This window comes from Chiloscyllium plagiosum, unplaced genomic scaffold (genome assembly GCF_037043375.1).
Source record: "Chiloscyllium plagiosum isolate Xiang-an unplaced genomic scaffold, Cpla_swu_hap1 HiC_scaffold_16, whole genome shotgun sequence".
NCBI lineage: Eukaryota > Metazoa > Chordata > Chondrichthyes > Orectolobiformes > Hemiscylliidae > Chiloscyllium > Chiloscyllium plagiosum.
The window spans coordinates 44,497,675-44,520,231 of NW_028270154.1; the positions used below are offsets into that span (position 1 = coordinate 44,497,675).

Here is a 22,557-nt window from a genome sequence, read left to right on the forward strand (position 1 = left end):
CTGCCAGACAGCATAGAACTCCTGACTGATGGAGTGGGTCACTATCCTTCTCCAAATATGTCCCCCGCTGGGGCACGGTACAGTGAGGGGAGTAATTGTCCCCGTGAACAGGTTTGGGTGGTCAGGCGTGTCTGTTGCATAAGTCCCCTTAAATAGAAAAACAATTCCTTTGCCACTCAGTAACATACATTGTCCTGTCCCTCCGACTGTCTGTCCACACATCCCTGATGCCCTGGGTGACCCCCGCCCGCCCCCCAGCTTGTAAGTGTTGAATGGGTACGTCCATGTGGCAGAGCTGACATGGGTACGAATTGCACTGATCACATATGAATTGTCTGCCTGAGGTCACATTCAAGCATGCCTACTCAGTGCAGGTGCAGGTAAACTGTCCCCTGATGATGTACAGTGCTGAAAAGTGCACTGTGTCTGGACGTATGAGTCATTATTGGGAACCAGGGTGTAAACCCATCCCCATCCCTGCCCTGTGAAACAGATTGAGTAATTACTGGATTTTAAATGGGCCTTCCATTCCCTAGGCTGGGGGGCCTGGCCCCATGGGCTGGTGGTCCTGCCCAGCTGCACAAATCTACCCTGGAGTCCTCATTTGTATTTTTCTATCTGCCCTTTACACGGCATTCCCAAGGTGTCTACTGTATACAGGTTACAAGGGGTCCACACCGGGGTGGTCACAGATAGGGATTCTACTGATCGCGCCAGTGGGTAGCATGTAAACTTAGATGGTTTTATAGAAGAGATTATCTTCAAATCCTGACATACTCCAGACAGTCGCGACACTTAAACACAGTAAAATACATACACGTATATACATTTTGCAGTTAAAAAAAGGGAACAGTCAAAGTCTTTGTTTTCGCTAGGACGTGCAGTCGTGCTTCTGTGTGGTTTGTTCTGTTGTGTTTTCGGTATTCCCCTCCGGGGTGACCATCTTGTCCGCTGTTCCTGTCTGCACCTGGGGAATGGTCAATGACATTAGTTTGGTCACAGGAGTCTTTAAACAGTTTTAGTTGGGTCCGGTGCTTCCATGTGCCTTTTTCTTTAATATCTATGTAGGCACTGATGTCTCCACTTATTACCCTGTCGTATGGGCCATTCCATTTTTGTCAGGCAGTACGCACACCTGGACACGGCTTCCTGCCGCTGGGACCTCAGGGAAGATTTCAAGTTCCCCTGCCTTGTCCTTTTTATCCTGTTTATCAATTACAGATTTTCGCATCTCTTTTAATTGGGCGCTTAATTCTATCACATACCGCCAAATTTTGTCTTTTAGTGGACCCCCATCAGTGCCACCTGTGATTATTGTCTCTGGCAATTGCATTGCTCGTTCATATGGTGTTAGCCCGGTTGCCTGATTCGTGGTGGCTCTTAACTTCATTAGTATGGCTGGCAGCACCTCAACCCATGTTCTGCCTGAGGTTTGCAAGGCCTTAGCTAAAGTTTTTTTGAGCGTTCTATTCATTCTCTCTACCATCCTTGAGCTCTGGGGATGATAGGGAATGTGAAATTTTTGTCTAATGCCGAGTAATTGGAAGACAGTCTTCCTGATCTTGCCTGTAAAATGCGTCCCTTGGTCGGAATTGATCTGGAGGGGTACCCCCCACCTTGGCTTACCTCCTCTGCTAATATTCTGGCTACAGTGGTCGCAGTGCAGCTTTTGGTTGAGAATGCCTCTACCTATCGGCTGAATTGGTCTATGACGACCAGGAGTATGTTTTCCCACGGGAGGGTAGTAGTGGCCCTGTAAACTCTATCTGAAGGTGTTCCCAGGGTCCCCTAGGTCTGGGCTGGTGTCCCATCCTAACTTTTATGGTTCTCCCTGGGTTATATTGTGCACAAGGCATGCATCTGCGGCAATACTTGGCCATGTCTCTTCCTATTCCCTTCCACCACCACTCTCTCCCTAGGCTTGCTATCATGGCCTCTCTACCTGTATGGGAGAGCCCATGGTGCAGTTCAAGCAATGTGTTCTGTATACACGCTGGTGCTACCACCTTGTCTGCTCGCCTCCAGACACCATCCTCCCCTTTGAATGCCTCCTGCAGTTTCCATTGCTCTCTTTCTTATTGCAGGCTGTCCTCCTGTGGCTGCTGAATTTGGATAGTGTCTTTTGCTAATTCAATAATGGCTATTGCAGCCTCGTCAATGGCTTCTATATATCGGGCTTTCAGAGCTGCTCGGTCTAGTGCCTGGTTTCCTTTGAATTTTAGCCAACTTGGACTCTCTTTTGTTGGATCCTTTTGATGGCCTTCTATTTTTATTACTGCAGCCTCTTTTGGCTGTTCACTGGCATGCAATAGTGCCTGAATTCTTAATTGGTGTCTGATAGGGGTTCCTCCTGCAGTGGTGAACCCTCTTCTGCCCCCATGCCACCATGTAGTCATGGACTACACCGAAGGCATATTGACTGTCTGTATATATATTCACGATTTTTCCTTTTGCTAGTTCCAGTGCTTTGGTGAGTGCTACCAGTTCTGCTACCTGTGCGGACTGACTTCCATCAATCCTTCCGGACATAACTGTTTCTAACATATCATTTACCAAAGCCCATCCTGTTTGGGGCTACCCTGCTACGTATTTTTGTGACCTGTCCATGAAGAGGGTCTCCTCGGCTGTGTCTAGGGGCATATCTTTTACTTGTCCCCTATCCTCATCCCCATCTATATCCCCACAGTTGTGCAGTTTCCCTGCATCTAGAATTCCTTCAGCTGGGTTTTCTCACGTATCCCTAACTATTACCATGGACTGACTTGGGGGTAAAAGAACTGCCTTCCACTTTGCCCTTCTCATTTTGGAGACAGCCCTCACTTTCCCTGTGTTTAGCATCTCTACTAGGGTGTGTTTAGTGTGGACGATGACATTCCCTGCCATTACTATGGGCTCGCTAACCCTAATGGCCCAAACAGCACAGTCTAAGGCTGATATGCACCTGGGCAACCCTGTAACTCCTAGCCCGTCTATAGTTGTGTAGTACCCTATGGGCCTTCTCCTACTACCATGGTCTTGGGTGACCACTGCGGAGTAAAATCCTCCCTCATTATTACAGTGAATGTGAAAATCCTTGCTGGGATCTGGCAGCCCTAGCCTGGGGGCTGGTATGAGACAAGTTTTAAGGTGACTGATAGGGGTTCCTCCTGCGGCACGGTGGCACAGTGGGCGGCACGGTGGCACAGTGGTTAGCACTGCTGCCTCATAGCGCCTGAGACCCGGGTTCAATTCCCGACTGAGGCGACTGACTGTGTGGAGTTTGCACGTTCTCCCCGTGTCTGCGTGGGTTTCCTCCGGGTGCTCCGGTTTCCTCCCACAGTCCAAAAGATGTGCAGGTCAGGTGAATTGGCCATGCTAAATTGCCCGTAGTGTTAGGTAAGGGGTGAATGTAGGGGTATGGGTGGGTTGCGCTTCGGCGGGGCGGTGTGGACTTGTTGGGCCGAAGGGCCTGTTTCCACACTGTAAGTAATCTAATCTAATCTAATCTAATCTAATCTATATGCCTCATCCTGTTCTGGCCCCCAGGTTACAGGTTCCTAGGCAGGCTTGCCTCCTTTAATTAATCTCTAGATAGGTTCAGCCAATTTTGCGAACCTATCCCCAAGATAGCCCCAAGACCTTTCTGACCCCCCTGACAGTGGCAGGTCAGGGCATCTGTTAGATTGCCTTCTTGCGGTTGTTGGGCATTTCTTTGAGTCCCTGGGATATGAGGTGTCCCAGATATAAGACTTATGTTTTGCTAATTTGTACCTTTGTGAGGCTAACTTTTAATCCTGTGGTTGCCAATTCCTGCAATACTAGACACAAAGCTTCCTGGTGTCCTGACTCAGACTCTGCGGCAATTAGGATATCATCTACATAGTGGAGGGCAGTGCTACCCTCTGGTAAATCTACTCTCTTCAGAATGTTGCTCATCACTCTGTGAAAAATAGTGGGGCTGTTGTGGAACTCTTGTGGCAGTCAAGGCCACTTATACTGCCTGTCCCTTACTTTAAAAGCAAATTTATTCTGGGATTCAGGGTGTAACGGGATAGACCAGAATCCTTTGGCTCTGTCTAAAACAGGAAAAATCTTGTAAAATGGTGGAGGGATCTGCTACAATGGGGTGCAATTTGGGGGTGACCTTGTTTAGTCCTGTATAATCAATAGTGAACCTATAGCTCCCATCAGGCTTTATTACTGGCCACATCGGGGAACTAGTTGTTCTTGTGGTTGCTTTCAGGATTCCCTGACTCACTAGTCCTTTCACTATCTCCACAACTGCTTTTTCTGCTTTAGGTTTTATTGGGTATTGCCAGACGGGCTTATGTTTCGGTCTGGATTACCTTATCGGGTCTATGTGAACTAGACATGTACCTAACTTTGTTTCTACCCATGCTCTTTGTTTCTACCCCCTTTTTGAGGTTCCAGTCCCTACTGGTGCTTGTAGCCACTTTAATGGTTTCAAGGTGACTTGTAAGTTTCCCAATCTTGGTCTTTCGACTGTCCTGTCTGGGCCAGTTATAGGGGGAGATTTTAATTGTATTATTGACCCAGAGATGGATAGGATACCTAGGAGCGCTGCGGGCATATCTCTGAGATCTAGGCAACTGGTGGATCTGAACAAGGAGGTAGGACTAGTAGATGTGTCGAGGTGTCTTCATCCCCAGGGTAGAGACTTTACTTTCTATTCTATTCTATTCTATGTTTTTTGCCCCCTCGACCTTTTTGAATTCGATACTGTCTTGTAAAATAGGTAATATAACTATTTCTGATCATGCCGCAGTATAAATGGAAGTTAAGACTAGGGATGATGGGATAGGCCCCCGGCATTGGCATATAGATCCTTTCTTATTGAAGGATAGCAAATTTATAAAGTATTTTTCGCAGGAATTCAAAACCTTCTGGGATATCAACTCAGGTATGGCTTGTAACCCTTCGATGATGTGGGAGACCACTAAGGCATACGTGCGAGGCTTGGTCATCTCATATTCTGCGACCCGGAAAAGACAAAAGGGAGAGCAACAGTGCCTGCCTGAGGCTCACCTGAAGGCAGCTGAAATTGTGTATGTTGATAAACCCTCCATTACTAAGCTACAGAAGATCACAGCCTTTAGGTCAGCCTTGAATACCACACTTATTCAAACAGCAAAGAGGGAAATATTATTCACGAAGCGGAGATTATTTGAATATGGTCACAAGCCTGGCAGGTATCTAGCGTACCTTGTCAGAAAGAAAAAGGCTCCCCAAGCCATTATGTCCACTAAAGAAAGTGCTGGTACCCTGGCTTGTGATTGTACAAAGATCAATACAGCCTTTAGAAAGTTCTATTTTGAATTATATAAGTCGCAGGACTGTGAGGATAGAACTAGGAAGATGGAGTCTTTCTTTAAAGACCTTGGGCCTAACCTTGGAGTACGAGTTGATCTTGAATGCCCCGTTGACAACCCAGGAAGCGGTTAGGCAGCTTCAAATGGCAAAGCACCTGGGCCAGACGGATTCCAGGTTGAGTTCTATAAAGAATTTATAGGGGAACTGGCCCGGGCCACTCATAAATAGGTACAATATTCACACAGTCAGGGCTGCCTCCTGCCTTCATTGAGAGAAGCAAATATTTCTCTCATTCTTAAGAAGGGAAGTGCCCCAGAAGATTGCTCTTAATAGAGACCCATATCCTTGTTAAATGTGGATTTTAAAATTCTTTCAAAAATGTTAGCATTAAGACTGGAGAGGGTTTTACCATTTATTATAAAAGAGGACCAGACGGGGTTTATAAAGGGTCGCAGGTCAACTAATAACATTAGAAGGGTCTTAAATATGATACAAGCCTGCCAACAGGGAACAATACTGGGTTTAGTTGTCTCCCTAAATGCAGAGAAGGCATTGATCGGGTAGAATGGTCATATTTTTTTAATATGCTAGAACGGTTCGGTGTTGGAGAGGTCTTTACTAAATGGGTTTCAGTATTATATAATGATGCCAAAGCAGCAGTGATCACCAACGGCTTAAGTTCAGATAGCTTTAGTGTTGGCAGAGGCTGTCGCCACGGATGTCCTCTCTCACCATTAGTATTTACGCTAGTGATTGAACCACTCGCGGAAGCTATACGAACTGACCCTAATATAACAGCTCCGAGGGTTGGATCGGTCAAGCACAAAATTACTTTCTATACGGATGATTCCTCCTTTTCTTAAGTGGTCTTTTGACATCCGTGCCCAGCTTAATTCAAGTGGTCAATCTATTCGGTATGTTCTCAGGTTACAAAATCAATTTTATGAAATCGGAGACCATGCCATTGGGAGGCCTTGCCAGTATATCTAATTTATCAGATGGATCTTGTTTTCCCTTTCAGTAGTCACTAGAAGGTTTTCTGTACTTAGGTATTTTTATTACTCCAATATTTGGTCAGCTATATAAAGCCAATTATGTGTACTTATTAGAGAAAATAAGGCAGGACCTTCAACGCTGGGGAGATCTCCCAATACCCTGGTTAGGCAGAGTAGCCTTAGTTAAGATGAATATTCTATCTTGTCTTCTATATCCTATGAGAATGCTCCCCTTGATGCTATCGAGACAGGCGCTGCGTAAACTTTACGGCTGGCTCGGCTCAGCTCCTTTATTTGGAATCATAGACGGCCCATTATCAAATTAGAAAAGTTTCAGCTTCCACAAGTATGGAGAGGACTGGACTTTCCAGATTTCAGTAGGTACCAATTGAACTCCTTATTATCTTATGTAGCTGATTGATTGTGGGTCACAAGAGACTCAATCTGATTAGATATTGAGATCTCCCAAGCAAAATGTCCCCTCATCAATCTATTATTTATGGACAAGATGAGAGTTATTATGGACTATTGTAAAAACCCTATTGTACTAAATACCATCAAAGCCTGGAGGATAATGCGACAAGATGAGGGTAACCTGCAAAAAACCTCCCCTTATATCCCCATAGTGGGAACATCGGGATTTCAATCAGGGCTGATGGAGGCTACATTTAAAACTTGGGAGTCCAGAGGTATCTCCTATTTGGGAGATCTGTTCGATGGGGAGGTTATGATGTCCTTTGAGCAGCTGTGCCAGAAGTTTGGATTGCCTAACAAGGATCTCTTTCGGTATTTTCAAATATGAGACTTTATACAAAAGAAGACCACACTAATAGTCAATCCTTATAAATTGGATAGGGAAAGAAGAGTGCTTTGGCTGATGGGGCCGCCCTCAGTCAGTACTCTTTGTCATTCACTATACAATAAGGTGTCGAAGGACATGGAATGATTATATAAAACCTGGAATCAAGATTTAGGGTTGGAAATCTTTTTAGAAATGTGGGAGGACGTCTGGGAAAATGCCAGAAAGATCTCTATCTGTAACAGAACTCAGGCTATTCAATTAAAGATACTTCACAGGGGTCACATGGCACCTGAACGACTTGCAAAGTTCAAGGCAGGAGCATTCACAATACGTTCTAAATGTAAAATAGAAGTTGGCACTCTCAAGCATTGTCTATGGACATGTCATAAGATCTGTAGGTATTGGGATAGAGTAGTGAATGCCTTGACAGAGATTTTAGGCATGGAGATTGGATCGGATCCAAATGTCTCTAATTTTGGGCTCTCCAAATTATCCCCCTCTGGACATGTACAGGATGAAATTATTGACTATCCTCTCCTTTTGTGTAAGGAAAATATTTGAGTGAATTGGGTATCCGAAGGACCCCTAGAACTTTCATACTGGCACAGAATAATCATGGAATATATCCCCCTTGACTTCCTCATGAACATGGTGCACCAAAAAACGGATTTATTTTATAAAACATGGCAGCGCTTTTTGAACTACATCGACACAGACATTACGGCCATACTGTGAGAGCTTTTTAGCTGTGGTAATGGTTCTGGCTGGTTCAGGGGGCCCTGGGAGGAAGAATCCCATATAAATACGGGTTTTATTATGACTTTTAATCTATTTTGAGCATGTATCTAGTTATTTAATTACTTTGTTGTTCACTGTTAGTAACGTATGATATCCTATTTTATGTTTCGGTTGTTTGTAGAATAGATTCGTAGTTACTTATTTATTTAATTTTATATTGGTGTCATTATATTGTAAAGTGGAAAACACAAGTTTGTATTATTTTTGTAATTTTGCAAAAAATCTTAAAATTTTTCTTTTTAATTTAAAAAAACATTGGCCAAGTGGGCCTGTTGGGCATCTATCTCGGCTTTAACAGCATGTGTCCACCATCCTCCCCTAAAGTCTCAGGCTGCTGTGGCATCATGTCCACCAGCTACCTATCTCCATTAATCCACTGGGCAAGCTGCCCGGACCAGCTGGTGTATGTCTCTCAGATGTAGTTGGTGCCCTACCCATACACTATCCAGCTCTTTCCAAAACCTGGTGTTTGCGCTCCAGGCTGTAATTTGCCCAGGGAGGCCATAATTTTCTGCCTCTCCCCTGGGGTAAAGGGTTTGTAATTCGCTTTGGGCTGTGAGTCTTTTCCTCCTCTAGTAACGGGCGCTAAGTTATACTCTTACACTGTTTGTCCAACAGAGGGAGCGGTTGGTCCCTGCTGGGTGGTTTCGTAGGAGAGTCAATCTCTCTTTCCTCCTGTACTTTTTGTAATCTTTGATCGAGCTCCTTTATTCTGTCCTCCAGCTCCTCAATTCGTTCTTGGCCGTCTGCTAGTGGAGGCGCCTACTTATTCAATTAGGCCTGCTAATTGGTATACTAACAATACCCCTATCTTTTTAGTTTTATTTTGTTTTTGGTTATCTATCACTCTCTCTGTTGTGCTAATGTCTGGGATGAATCCCAACCATTTTTCTTAAATTTGCTCTGTCAACCCTTGTCTGCCTGTCTTGTATTTCTCAATAAGGGAACCTGTAGTATTCCCCTTAAAACTTTGATCTATTGTTTAGCAGATTGTGTACCCCCGGATCCTACCAACAGTAAAGTGTTCCAAACCAGTGGGGACTTCTCTACCCCCTGGCAAATAATACTGTCCCAGCACCACTCATATGGTCGTAGCAGCCTCCTAGCAAGGTGTGCTCTCTACCGGTGGGACTTCTCTACCCTCCCAGCCACTACGACTAGTCAGTTGGCCGGAAATGCTGGCTCAATAGGGTGTGCTCTATACTGGGACTCCTCTACCCTCCTGGCCACCTCTACTGATCCAACACCTCCCAATAGGCCCAGAAACCTACCTCTAGCCCGTGTGCTCTCTACCGGTTGGTCTCTTTACCCTCCCAACCACCGCCATTATTCAAGCTCTGTCATTCTACTATGGACTGACAGGGTATCACAGTTAGTCACAGTGCCCACGCTCCCCACCTTGGTAATGTGCACTCCACTGAGGTTTGGCTCTTGGTCAGAGTGATCAGCTCCTCTCCTTCACCACACTGGAAATTACAAATACAAACAGCACCCAACCTTTAACTTAAACTCTAACTGGACTTGCGTTGTTTGCCCCTACAGAGTCCAATGTTACCTGACTTTGCCACTTGTGCTTCACAACTCCTAGTGCCCTAAATGATGTAAAAACAGGACAGTAAGGAAGATTTTACAGATACAAAACAGTATGGTAAGGTCACACGTAGTGCGGTATGAACCCAAGATCACGGTTGAGGCCGTTTTCATGGATACGGAACTTAGCTTTCAGTTTCTGTTCAGTGATTCTGCATTGTGTATCTCTTGGAGGACGCTTACCCGATGATTGGTGGCTGAATATCCTTGACCACTGAAGTGATCCCTGACTGGGTGGGAACATTCCTGTATCGCAATTGTTGCACAGTGTCCATTCATCTGTTGTCATGGCATTGCATGGTCTTGCCCACATACCATGTCTCAGGGCATCCTTACCTGCAATGTATGCAGTAGATAACATTGGCCAAGTTGCATGAGTACCTGCTGTGTATGCAGTGGATGGTGTTCCCACATATGATGGTAGTCTCCATGTTGATGATCTGGCATGACTTGCATAAGTTGTTGTGGTAGGGTTGTGTGGTGTTGTGGTTAATGTTGTCCTGAAGGGTGAGACCATGCAGACCATCTGCTGTGCTGCTGTCTTGCTCTTCTTTCATTCTTGTGAGAGATGATTGTAGAGATAAATCCATCATCTGCTGCAGCCAGAATCTTCCTTCCTAAGAAGAGGTTTAGGCTGATTTAACTTGTGACAGTCTCCCACAGACCCAAATCTCTGAGGGCGTGCAGCCACTCAGTTCTGTGTTTAAAGCTGGACTGCACACCACAATCAAGGAGATGAATAGACAACACAGTATGTGTGTGCTCACTTTGATCAGAGATGGGTTAATTGTACAACGCAATCCAGCCAAATCCTGATTTTGGCATCAATCTCTTACTAGCTCATGGGGAGGGGTGGTGGGACCTGGAAACATAATGAGGAAAGAGAACAGTCTGAGACTGATGCAATTGGGAAGAGCAGTAAGCCAAACAATAAGGGCACAAAGTAGAAAATGAGGTAGGACTGATAAATTAAACTGCATTTATTTCAATGCAAGAGGCCTAACAGGTCAGGCAGATGAACTGAGGTCTTGATTGGGAAAATGGGATTGGGAATTCATTACAATTATAGAGATGTGGCTCAGGGGTGGACAGGACTAGCATGTTGATGTTCCAGGATATAGACGCTACAGGAAGGAAAGAAAAGGGACCAAGACAGGAGGGGATAGGATAACATTACAGCTATACTTAGGGAGGATATTCCTGGGAATACATCCAGGGAAGTTATTTGGGTGGAACTGAGAAATAAGAAAAAGGATGATCACCTTATTGGATTGTAGTATAGTCCCCACGGTGGCACAGTGGTTAGCACTGCTGCCTCACAGCGCCAGAGACCCGGGTTCAATTCCCGACTGAGGCGACTGACTGTATGGAGTTTGCACATTCTCCCCGTGTCTGCGTGGGTTTCCTCCGGGTGCTCCGGTTTCCTCCCACAGTCCAAAGATGTGCGGGTCAGGTGAATTGGCCATGTTAAATTGCCCGTAGTGTTAGGTTAAAGGGGTAAATGTAGGGGTATGGGTGGGTTGCGCTTCGGCGGGTCGGTGTGGACTTGTTGGGCCAAAGGGCCTGTTTCCACACTGTAAATAATCTAATCTAATCTAATCTAATCTAATAGTCAGCAGGAAATTGAGAAACAAATTTGTAAAGAGAGCTCAGTTATCTGTGAGAATAATAGGGTGGCAATGGTTCGGTGATTTTAATTTTCCAAACATAGACTGAGACTGCCATGGTGTTAAGACTTGGATGGAGGGGAATTTGTTAAGTATGCACAAGAAAGTTCTCGGATTCAGTATACGGATGTACCTACTAGAGAAGCTGCAAAACTTGACCTACTCTTGGGAAATAAGGCAGGGCAGGTGACTGAGGTGTCAGTGGGGGAGCACTTTGGGGCCAGTGACCATAATTCTATTAGTTTTAAAATAGTGATGGAAAAGGATAGACCAGATCTAAAAGTTAAAGTTTTACATTGGGGAGGATGGCCAATTTTGACATTATTAGGCAAAAACTTTCAAAAGTTGATTGGGGGTAGGTGTTTGCAGGTAAAGAGACTTCTGGAAAATGGGAAGAATTCAGAAATGAGATAACAAGAGTCTAGAGACAATAGGTTCCTGTTAGGGAGAAAGGCAAGGCAGGGAATGCTGGATGACTAGAGAAATTGAGGTTTTGGTCAAGAAAAAGAAGGAAGCATATGTCAGGTATAAACAGCAGAGATCGAGTGAATTCTTAGAAGAGTATAAAGGCAGTAGGAGTATATTTAAGAGGGAAATGAGGAGGACAAAAAAGGGACATGAGATAGCTTTGGCAAATAGGGTTAAGGACAATCCAAAGGCATTCTACAGATACATTAAGGACATAAGGGTAACTATGGAGAGAATAGGGCCCCTTAAAGATCAGCAAGGCAGCCGATATGGGGAACTGCTTGAGAAGGGTGGGATACTAAACAAGTGTTTTACATCAGTGTTTACTGTGGAGAAGGATATGCAAGACTTAGAATATAGGGAAATAGATGGTGACATCTTGGAAAATGTCCATATTTTACAGAAGAGAAGGTGCTGGACATTTTAAAATGTATAAAGATGGATAAAACCCCAAGATCTGATCAGGTGTGCCCTAGAACTCTGTGGGAAGGGAGAGAAGAGATTGCTGGGTCTCTTGCTGAGATATTTGTATCATTGATAACCACAAGTGAGGTACTGGAACACTGAAGTTTGGCTAATGTGGTGCCACTATTTATAAAGGTGGTAAGGTAAAACCAGGGAAGTATAGACCGGTGAGCCTGACATCAGGGGTGGGGTAGTTGTTGGAGGGAATCCTGAGGGACGGGATTTACATGTATTTGGAAAGCCAAGAACTGGTTAAGGAGGATAGTCAACATGACAAAGAGGATTGATGAGGTCAGAGGGGTGGATGTAACCTGTATTGACTTCAATAAGGCATTCAACATGGTTCCTCACCATGGCTCACCACCCTCGAAGTGAAGAAATTTCTCCTCTTTTCAGTTGGAAATTGCTTACCTTGAATTTTGAGAACATGACCGTTTTCTTGACCTCCCAGCCATGGAAAACATCATCCTTAGTCTGTCCAGCCCCGATAGAATTTTATATGTTTCAATGAGAACCCTCTCATTTTTCTAAACTCCCCTGAATACATGCATAGTTGACCCAATCTCTGATTATACAACAAATGTGTAATCCCAGGAATTAGTCTGGTGAATCTTCATTGCACTCCCTCTATGGCAAAATGCACACAATACGACAGGAGTAATATTACCAAAGTCCTTGTACAGATGAGTAAGACTCCTTGCTCCTTTATGCTTGCCTCTTGATATGAAGGCAAACATACTTGTTTTGCTAACAGCTTGTTGGCTGCAGAATATTAGGTTCTGTGGATTTATTAACAATATTTTTTCAATTCCTCCTTCCAATTAGGCATAAGAACATAGGAGTAAGAGTAGGCCATTCAGCTCCTTGAGCCTGTTCCACTATTCAATAAGATCATGGCAGATCTGTGGCCTAACTCCATATAGCTGCCTTTGGCCCATATCCCTTAATACCTTTGCTTCACAAAATAATTTCACAAATTTAAATTAACAATCTATCCATTGCCATTTGTGGAAGAGAATTCTAAGCATCTATTATCCTTTGTGTATAGATGTGTGACTTAACATCACTCCTGAATGGTCTGACCTTAATTTTTAGATTATGCCCCCTAGTTCTAGAATCCCAACCAGTGGAAATAGTATATCTTTATCTACCATATCATTTCCTGGTTGTATAAATACTTCAATCAGGTCACCCCTTAAACTTCTAAATTCTAGAAAAAAACTTACGTAATTTGTGTAATCTCACCTCAGAACTTAACCCTTGAAGTCCAGGTATCGTTCTGGAAAACCCCTGTTGTACTCTCTCCAAGGCCAACTCTTGCTTCCCTGCATTCCTAAAAAGTATCAGTGTCCTCTTCTGTGAAGATGGAACTAAAGTAGTTGTTTAATTACACTATAATTTCCTTATTCTCCATGACCAATTCTCCCATTTCAGACTGTAAGGTTTTCATGTTCACATTTCTTTTCTTTCTACATACATATACAAGCTCTTACAATTCGCTTTTATGTCCCATGAGACTTAATCTCATACTTAATCAACATCTTGGTCCTCCTTTTCCAAACTCTACACTGATCCTTGTCCATAGATTTGTTGCTTTTTCTAGGAACTTCATATGACTCCTTTTTGGACCTAATACCACCTTTAATTTGTTTTGTTTGACATTGTTTAGCCACCATGCCTGGTTTGTTCTTTCACTCAGGAGCAATGTATAATTGTTTCAATGCATTTGATGCTTAAATATTACTTACTGCCTATCCACTGTCAATTTAATGATGTCACCAAGTCTATCACAGCCAAGTCATCCCTCAAAGCAATTTCCTTTGCTTAGATCTGGGATCCTAGTTTTGTATAGGAGTACTTCACTTTCTACCCCAGTGAAAAGTTCACATTTTCCAAAAGGACTTTTCACAATAAGATCATTAATAAATCCCTTCTCATTGCACAAACTAAATCCAGGATAGTCTTTTCCCTAGTTCATTCCCCATTATATTGGTCTAAAAATCCTCTTTTCCACATTCCAGGAATTGCCCATGAGAAAATGGTGATGTTCTATTGAATATCTGCAATCCATCTGGTGTCAATACACCCACAATGCTGTTAGAATGGAAAGACTGGAATTTTCACCCAGTGACATTGGAGGAATGGCAAAGTGGTTCAAATTCAGGGCAATGTATCAATTAGAGGGGAACTTAAAGGTATAGGTGTTCACTTGCATTAATATGTGTTTCTAGTGGTGTATCTTATAGATAGTGTACACTACTGTAGCTGTGTGTTGGAGGGAATGAATGGTTGCAATCATACAGTACCTGTAGTTGCTTCAGCTGAAGCATATGCTTTATATAAGTTGATCAGATTTCTTAAATAATATTAATAAAAGGTTCATCAGATCTATATGCAACTGAAGCATCAATACTATAATAGGGACTGCTGTCAGTGTTTATCTTGAAGGTAAGCTCAAAACCACACTGATCAGAATGTGGAATCAGGAGGTGGAATCACCTTTCTCTTACCTGCGTTGCAATTCTATAGGCATCTGATAGATAAAAATAATTTTGCAACAGCTGTGATATAATGTAGCTTTGATAACTAAATACCATTTAACAACAATTCAAAGTTGAAATTGTTTGCTGAGCGGGTTTGCAAAGTAACCCTCTGCAGATATTTTCAAACAACTTGGCAAACAAATGGTATATGAATGCTGGAATCCCTTATTTATAGCTCTTCTGGAAAACATGTAAATGCTATTTTTAGCATCTCTGAGCAGGAGAAACCTAAAGTGGTAAGTGAAATATGAACAATCCACTTGTGCTATCAATCATGAACTTTGTTTTATTTTTAGATTGAACAGTGGAAGGAGTTGGCATATTTTCAGCATGCATTTATGAAGACCATTCTCTATTGAACTGGGGAAAAAGTTTGCAAATTAATCTCAATTTTAATATAACTGCACACCTAGGTCTGTGCATATTTGGATTTGGCTTTTAGCTGCATTTTGTTATTACTTAGGCTCAAGTTTAACTGACCTCCATGTCCTAACTGGTGTGCATTTGGCTCAGGCCCTCACTTTACACCCTACATGATCAGAAATGTGACCGTAAGTCTATATTTTAAAAATCCTGATAAATTTTCTTCTTTTGTTTAAGTACCACTATTTTGTTTCTCCTCCTGTGCTTGATTATGCTGCTCAGCAACTGTTAAATTTGCTGTAATCTAAAACAATTACCTCAACAAAGGGGAAAAGTTACCTCATGTAGTGGCTGCACCTAATTTTTTTTAAGATAGCAACCATTTTGCAGCAATTCAACTGTCAAGAACTGGGAGGAATAATTGTCTTAAACATTCTGAAACTACCAACATAATGTGATTTGCACATTGTTAGCTAAATTATTAATTGTGCTTATTTGGAACAGAAATAAGCACAATTAAGCTTAGTAAAAACAGTGCTCTCTTGATAGGGTAGCCTAATAAGTAGAGACATTAAGGTTTTCTATTTTATGACTAGAAACAATCATTGGAGCAATGAAATACTGCACAGAAATTTCTCAGTCTGATTGTCAAACATAGATATTGGAATTAAAAACAAAATCTTCCATCCTCTGTAGAAAATGGATATGGAAAATAATTGAAATTCAATTGGCTGTTGATTGTCTTACTGGTCTTAGAGTAATAGGAATGTTATTTGAAAAAAGGCAGCAGTTCAGCAGCCACAACGACAATAGAAATAGTGTACAAAATGAGGGAAAAATGAAAACTGCTTAAATAAGAATAGGAAAGACAAGAAAGATAACATGGAATAAAAGAAGTATAGCAGAAGCATTGTATACTAATATCGAATATGTAGTATTTACTTCTGTCAAATTATTTCCTTATTGTTCTGCTTCTGAGTCTGTTCAATTAACTATAGTGTTCCATAGCTTTGATATAATTGTGTTTGGTCTGAAGGATGAATAAGAGTGCAAGGTTGTTTTGCAGTTAGTGTGAAAACATAGGAAACATTCAGAATAAAACACAAAATAGCAGATACATTCTGAGGAAATACCTGAGGCCTATATGACTAAAACATGTTTTCTTTTTTCTCTTACAAAGGTTGTCATAAGATGACACACCTAAGCAACCTGACAGTTTGGTCTCCTCCCATATGTATTGAGGACATGCAATTGATATATGCATAATAAATACTATTTACATCAGTTTGCAACAGAGCAAACAGGTTTTCCTTGGGAAGCAAGGAATGAAATAATTTTTTATACATCACCATTCATGATATTTCAAAACATTTCACTGCCAATTAAAAGCTTTTGAATTATAATGTGGGGAAACATGCAACAAACATGCACACAAGGTCAAACAACCAGTAATTTACTCATACCTAGATGTTGATTGAAGAATAAATAATGGCTAAGGCACTATTTTTTTTAATAGTACCATTGGACCTTTTGTATCCACATTAGAAGCCAGACAGGACTTTGAGTTAGCGATTCATTTGACAGAAACCACCACCAACTGTGCAGTACTCCCTCATTTTAGTCTGAAGTATTGACAGAGGTTATATACTTATGTCGCTAGAGTAGAATTTGAACCCATATTATTGAACTGAAAGATAAGAGGAGCCACCTGGGTTGATACACGAGCAAAACAAATTTCAGGTAATGAGGTGTGCATCAGTATTAAAGTTTACTCCCCCTGAACATTGGCCGTTACATAGATTAGATTAGATTAGATTACTTAGTGTGGAAACAGCCCTTCGGCCCAACAAGTCCACACCGACGCGTAACCCACCCAAACCCATTCTCCTACCTTTACCCCTTCACCTAACACTACGGGCAATTTAGCATGGCCAATTCACCTAGCCTGCACATTTTTGGATTGTGGGAGGAAACCGGAGCACCCGGAGGAAACCCATGCAGACACGGGGAGAATGTGCAAACTCCACACAGTCAGTCGCCTGAGGAGGGAAGTGAACCTGGGTCTCTTGGCACTGCGAGGCAGCAGTGCTAACCAATGTGCCACTGTGCAGTGTCCAGAATTTTAGAATATCTACAGTGAAATCTGAGAACATTCATTACTATCTTCACCCTGGTGTCAAGAAAGAAATGCAATCTGTTGAGGTCACAACATATAGTGATTAAATTTGATATTTATATGAATATTATATATATATATATAAAGTATATATGAATACAATGCTGAGATGATAAACTGTTCACTTTGTATTGTAATAATATGATTATAACATCCACATGCTTACCTTTTCTTTCTGGATTGTTTTTTCTACGGCAAATCAACTAGCAGTGTCATTTCCGTGTTTTTTGTTACAAGATTTGGTTATGAAATGATCAGATACTTCGTTTCTTTTTACATTCTTTCCAGATTCTTGTTTCTCTCAGGAATTTAGTAACGAAGAATATTAACATTTTGTGTTGTTAAAGACAATTCTTGCTTAGACTTTCAAAATATTTAAAAAGGTTCCTATTGGGGATTATTGCCCCACACATACATCCCAACACAGAGTACGAAGCGTACTCAGCTAACAACTGAGATGTCATAATGTGACAGATCTCTAATTGGACAGAGCTGAATCAACAGAGATGACCATTCAGAGTCCCCAAAAGTCAAATTTGTTAAGTAAATTCCTTCCTTTTACCCACCCAAATGACTCTTAAAAAGACTGGTATATTTGTGATTTCATCTCCTGTATTCTATCTACAACCTGGTGTCAAGAAAAAAATGCAATCTGTTGAGTCACAGCATAGATTGCAGTAGATTACTTTTTAAAGAATAATAACTAATGCACCCAGGGAAGAGAAAGCTACCTTTTAAAAGTTTACCATTTTGCCTACCCATTTATTTCCTTTACTGAAAATGTAACAGATGTTCTGGAATGGGCTACAGCAGAAGTGCACCTCTGGCTTAGGGTCTACGGGCAAACCTTTTTTTATTTAATTGCAAATGTATTCATGATGAGATTGATTATTTTGATGTATATTGTCATTCCCAATTCTGAGTAATTCCATGATAATTTCATGGACAAGAGGGATAAGTGATTTTAATTATTTCATGGTCAGCCCTCTCTATCCACAGCAGAGTACTTTACAAATATAGGGTTTAATTCTTGTAGATCTGAGTCCAGTTACTCAATGTCCAGTTAAGATTTTTATAGTTGGCTGTTCTAGCAGAATTCCTATCAGAAGAATTTGGGTACAAGTGATGTGTTTGAAGGTGCATCAATATAATTCTTGTAGACTGGGAATTGGTTTACTTTTTAGGAGAAAATACAGGATTCTTCCCGTAATCAGATTGCTAGAGGTCAAACCTAGAGACAGGCCTAATGTAAAAGAGCAGCCTCCGCAAAGATTTCAAGCTGCATACTTAAACCTATTGGAAACCAACAGTTTTCGTCAGACGAATAGAATTTTTGATGACTTCATTCCATTGATGAGATAGTTTTGATATATTCAGTCAATAAGCATTGTACACTCTAGGAGATAACACTGGGGCCATCAGCACTATTTTGGGCATTTGAGTTTTAACAGCCTCCCTTGGTTTGAAATTGTTCAGCTAAGTGTCTCGTTTGCTGAGTTTCTCTAGCCCTTTTGTTTTCATTTCAGATCATCTGCTTTGTTTCTCTCAGGAATTTAGTAAGGAAGAATTTTAACATTTTGTGTTGTTAAAGAGCTTCAAGAGCTTGAAATTCCAGGAGGATGGACATTTCTGAAGAGCACATTTTCTTTTCATTTGTGTATCAAAAGCTTTTGTGTAGTTTTGGCACAATATAACATTTTTATATACAATATATACCACATATGTAGTTTCACACTAAAAACAAAGAACTGTGGATGCTGTAAATCTGAAATAAAGACAAAAGGTACGGGAAATACCTGTTCTATGTCTGCGGAGACAAACAGGGTAAACATTTCAGGTTAATGACCTTTTCATAAGAATAGATGGAAGGTCAACTTGACCTGAAATGTTAACTCTGTTTCTCTCCACAGACACTGCGTGACCTGTTGACTTGTAACAGTGTTTCTTGTTTTTATTTCAAATGGACTATGTTTATTACATGAAAGTTCCCATAAAAAAGATGAGTTGTTGCTGTTGTGTATATTTCAATTAAAACTCATAAATAGAACTGGAGTACTTGTTATTCCTGACACAAGATGTGGTACTATAATATACTTTTTGATTTTAATGTTGTCATGCTGATACAAACTAGTTTGCTTTCTTACATTAAGAGTTTATCATCTAGAGAACTATTACCCTTGACTGGAATGGAAGTGACAAAGCAAACTCCATGTTAGGTCTTGAGAGAGAGTGCAGAACATTGCAGTTCTGCAAGTATCATCCCTGAGATATAGATTAAATTCTGGAGGAAGTTTATGACATTGCCCAACCTGCCACGATGTAATTTACTTTTTGCTCTGTGTCATTCTGTGCATCAGATTTTACTGCAGCAAGCAATCATCCCCTCCACACTATTTTGAGGACTCTCAATTGCTTCTCCTGCTATGATTATTGCAAACTGCAACTGCTGTCCTTTTCAGTACAATCTGTTTCAGGAGCTATCATCAAAAGCAAACACTTGCTGCATTCTGCTTTCACTTATTATAAGACTTGAAAGATTTTCATTCTTCTACTGACTATTAAATATCACTTGACCACCACTTTCCTGCACATTACGACCTCTTCATTAAATACTTTACTTGCACTCTCAAGATGTCACAGACATATACACAACCCTTTTCTCTATCTAGACACTAATTTACACCCCCCTTTTTGGAGGACAACATGTTACCTAACTCAAGGATCAGGACCATTGGAAGGTTATCTTCCCTTCAAGCCCTCTTCCCAATGACACAAAACACTTGAATAATAGATCAGACATTACTAGATGTAAGAGAATGCAGAGACTGGATGTTTTTGTCAGAGTAGCTGATCTTTTCTTTCAGAAGTAGGAAATCCTACAAGGTGCTGCAAATCCTGTGACTACTTTACCTATCTGTATCTGTGCTTTCCAGCCTGTCCATTTCCTCTTTGCATTTGTTCCTCCTTTCTCGACACAGGTCTTCTGGGTCAGTAATGAGAAGATGCAGTAACTTTATCCCAATCAGTAATCAGGAGTTTTAGATTTAAGGTACTTGGTAGCAGTATTGGGCAGGAAGTTGAGAAATAATTTCTTCCAGAAGATGGTGGGATCGGGAATTCATTGCCTTTAATGGTTAAGGAAGTTAAGGAAAGCATTAAACTCGAGGAAAAGAAGTGCAAATATGTGTGTGAGGTCAAATGATTGGACACAAAATAAAGGATACTGGAGCATGATTAAAAATTTAATCAGGAGAAAGAATTAGAGTATGAGGGGAACATAGCCACAAATTAAAATACTGACACCAAAGGTTGCTACAGGTATTTATAAATTAAAATAGCAAGGGTTGTGTGGAGCCTCAGGAGATGGAGGAAATACAAAACGAGTATTTTGCATCAGTGTTTACTAAGGAAAAGGACGGAAGATATAAAATGTAGGGAAATAGATGGTGGCATCTTGAAAAATGTCCATATTACAGAGGAGCAATTATAGAGATGTACAGCACCGAAACAGACCCTTCAGTCCAACTCGTCCATGCCAAATAGATATCCCAACCCAATCTAGACCCACCTGCCAGCTGGATGTCTTGAAATGCATAAAAGTGGATAAATCCCCAGGACCTGATCAGATTTACCTTTGACGTCTGTGGGAAGCTAGGGAAGTGATTGCTGGGCCTCTTGCTGAGATATTTGTATCATCGATAGTCACAGAAGACTCAAAGTTGGCTAATGTGGTGCCACTATTTAAGAAAGGTGTTAAGGAAAAGCCAGGGAAGTACAGACCAGTGAGCCTGATGTTGGTAGTGGGCAAGTTGTTGGAGGGAATCCTGAGGGACTGGATTTACATGTATTTGGAAAGGCAAGGACTGATCATGGATAGTCAACATGGCTTTCTTCGTGGTCTCACAAACTTGATAGTGGTTTTTTTAAGAAGTAACAAAGAGGATTGATGAGGGCAGAGCAGGAGACATGATCGACATGTTTCCGTTAGACGAGGAGACTAGGACCCGTGGACACAGCCTTAGAATTAGAGGGGGTCATTTCAGAACAGAAATGCGGAGACATTTCTTCAGCCAGAGAGTGGTGGGCCTGTGGAATTCATTGCCACGGAGTGCAGTGGAAGCCGGGATGCTAAATGTCTTCAAGGCCGAGATTGATAGATTCTTGTTGTCTAGAGGAATTAAGGGCTACGGGGAGAACGCTGGTAAGTGGAGCTGAAATGCGCATCAGCCATGATTGAATGGCGGAGTGGACTCGATGGGCCGAATGGCCTTACTTCCACTCCTATGTCTTATGGTCTTATGGATATGGACTTCAGAGTATTGAGTACAGGAGTTGGAGGTCATGTTGCGGCTGTACAGGACATTAGTTTGGCCACGACTGGAATATCGTGTCCAAATCTGGTGTCTTTCCTATCGGAAGGATGCTACGAGGCTTGAAAGGGTTCAGAATAGATTTCCAAGGATGTTGCCAGTGTTGGAGGATTTGAGCTATAGGGGGAGGTTGAATAGGTTCGGGCTGTTTTCCCTGGAGCATCGTAGGCTGAGGGGTGACCTTATCGATGTTTACAAAATCATGAGGGGCATGGATAAGGTAAATAGATAAGATCTTTTCCCTGCGGTGGGTGAGTCCAGAACTACAGGACATAGGTTTAGGGTAACAGGGGAAAGATATAAAACAGACCTAAGGGGCAACTTGTTCACACAGAGGGTAGTGCGTGTGTGAAATGGGCTGCTAGAGAAAGTGGTGGAGACTAGTACAATTGAAACATTTAAAAGGCATCTGGATGGGTATATGAATAGGAAGGGTTTGGAGGGATATGAGCCGGATGCTGGCAGGTGGGTCTAGATTGGGTTGGGATATCTATTTGGCATGGACGAGTTGGACTGAAGGGTCTGTTTCGGTGCTGTACATCTCTATAACTCTATGAAAGGGAGTGTCTCAACTGTACAGAGAGAAATGAAAATTTAATAGAAATTAAAGAAGATACAAATAAAAAATCAGTAATAGATATAAACCTGGAGCTTGAAGGAAGAGAGGAACTCAGTGAAATTACAATCGCAAGGGAAGTGGTACTGAGCAAGCTGATGGAGATGAGGCCTGACCAGTCCCCTAATGCTGATGGCCTTCATCATAGAGTCTTGAAAGAGGTGGCTAATGTGTCAGTAGATGCTTTGGTGTTAATTTTCCAAAACTGACTTGATTTTGGGCAGATTCCATCAGACTAGAAAACAGGAAATAATAACTTCTATATTCAAGAAGGGGAGACAGGCAAAAGACATAAACTGTGGGTTTGTTAGCTTGGGAAGACGTTCAAATCAGTCACTAAAGAGGTTATACCTGGGTACTTACAAACATTCAAGGTAATTAGAAAGAGTTAGCA

General features: G+C 41.7%; 1 long non-coding RNA gene across 1 annotated transcript; it reads right to left on the reverse strand.

The window, feature by feature from the left end:
• Positions 1-660: 660 nt before the first annotated feature.
• Positions 661-17,462, reverse strand: LOC148147530 (uncharacterized). Its single transcript, XR_015759739.1, has 3 exons — positions 17,344-17,462; positions 9,679-10,112; positions 661-967 (listed from the first exon to the last, which is right to left on the reverse strand). It is a non-coding gene; the product is annotated as an uncharacterized LOC148147530 (long non-coding RNA).
• Positions 17,463-22,557: the final 5,095 nt, after the last annotated feature.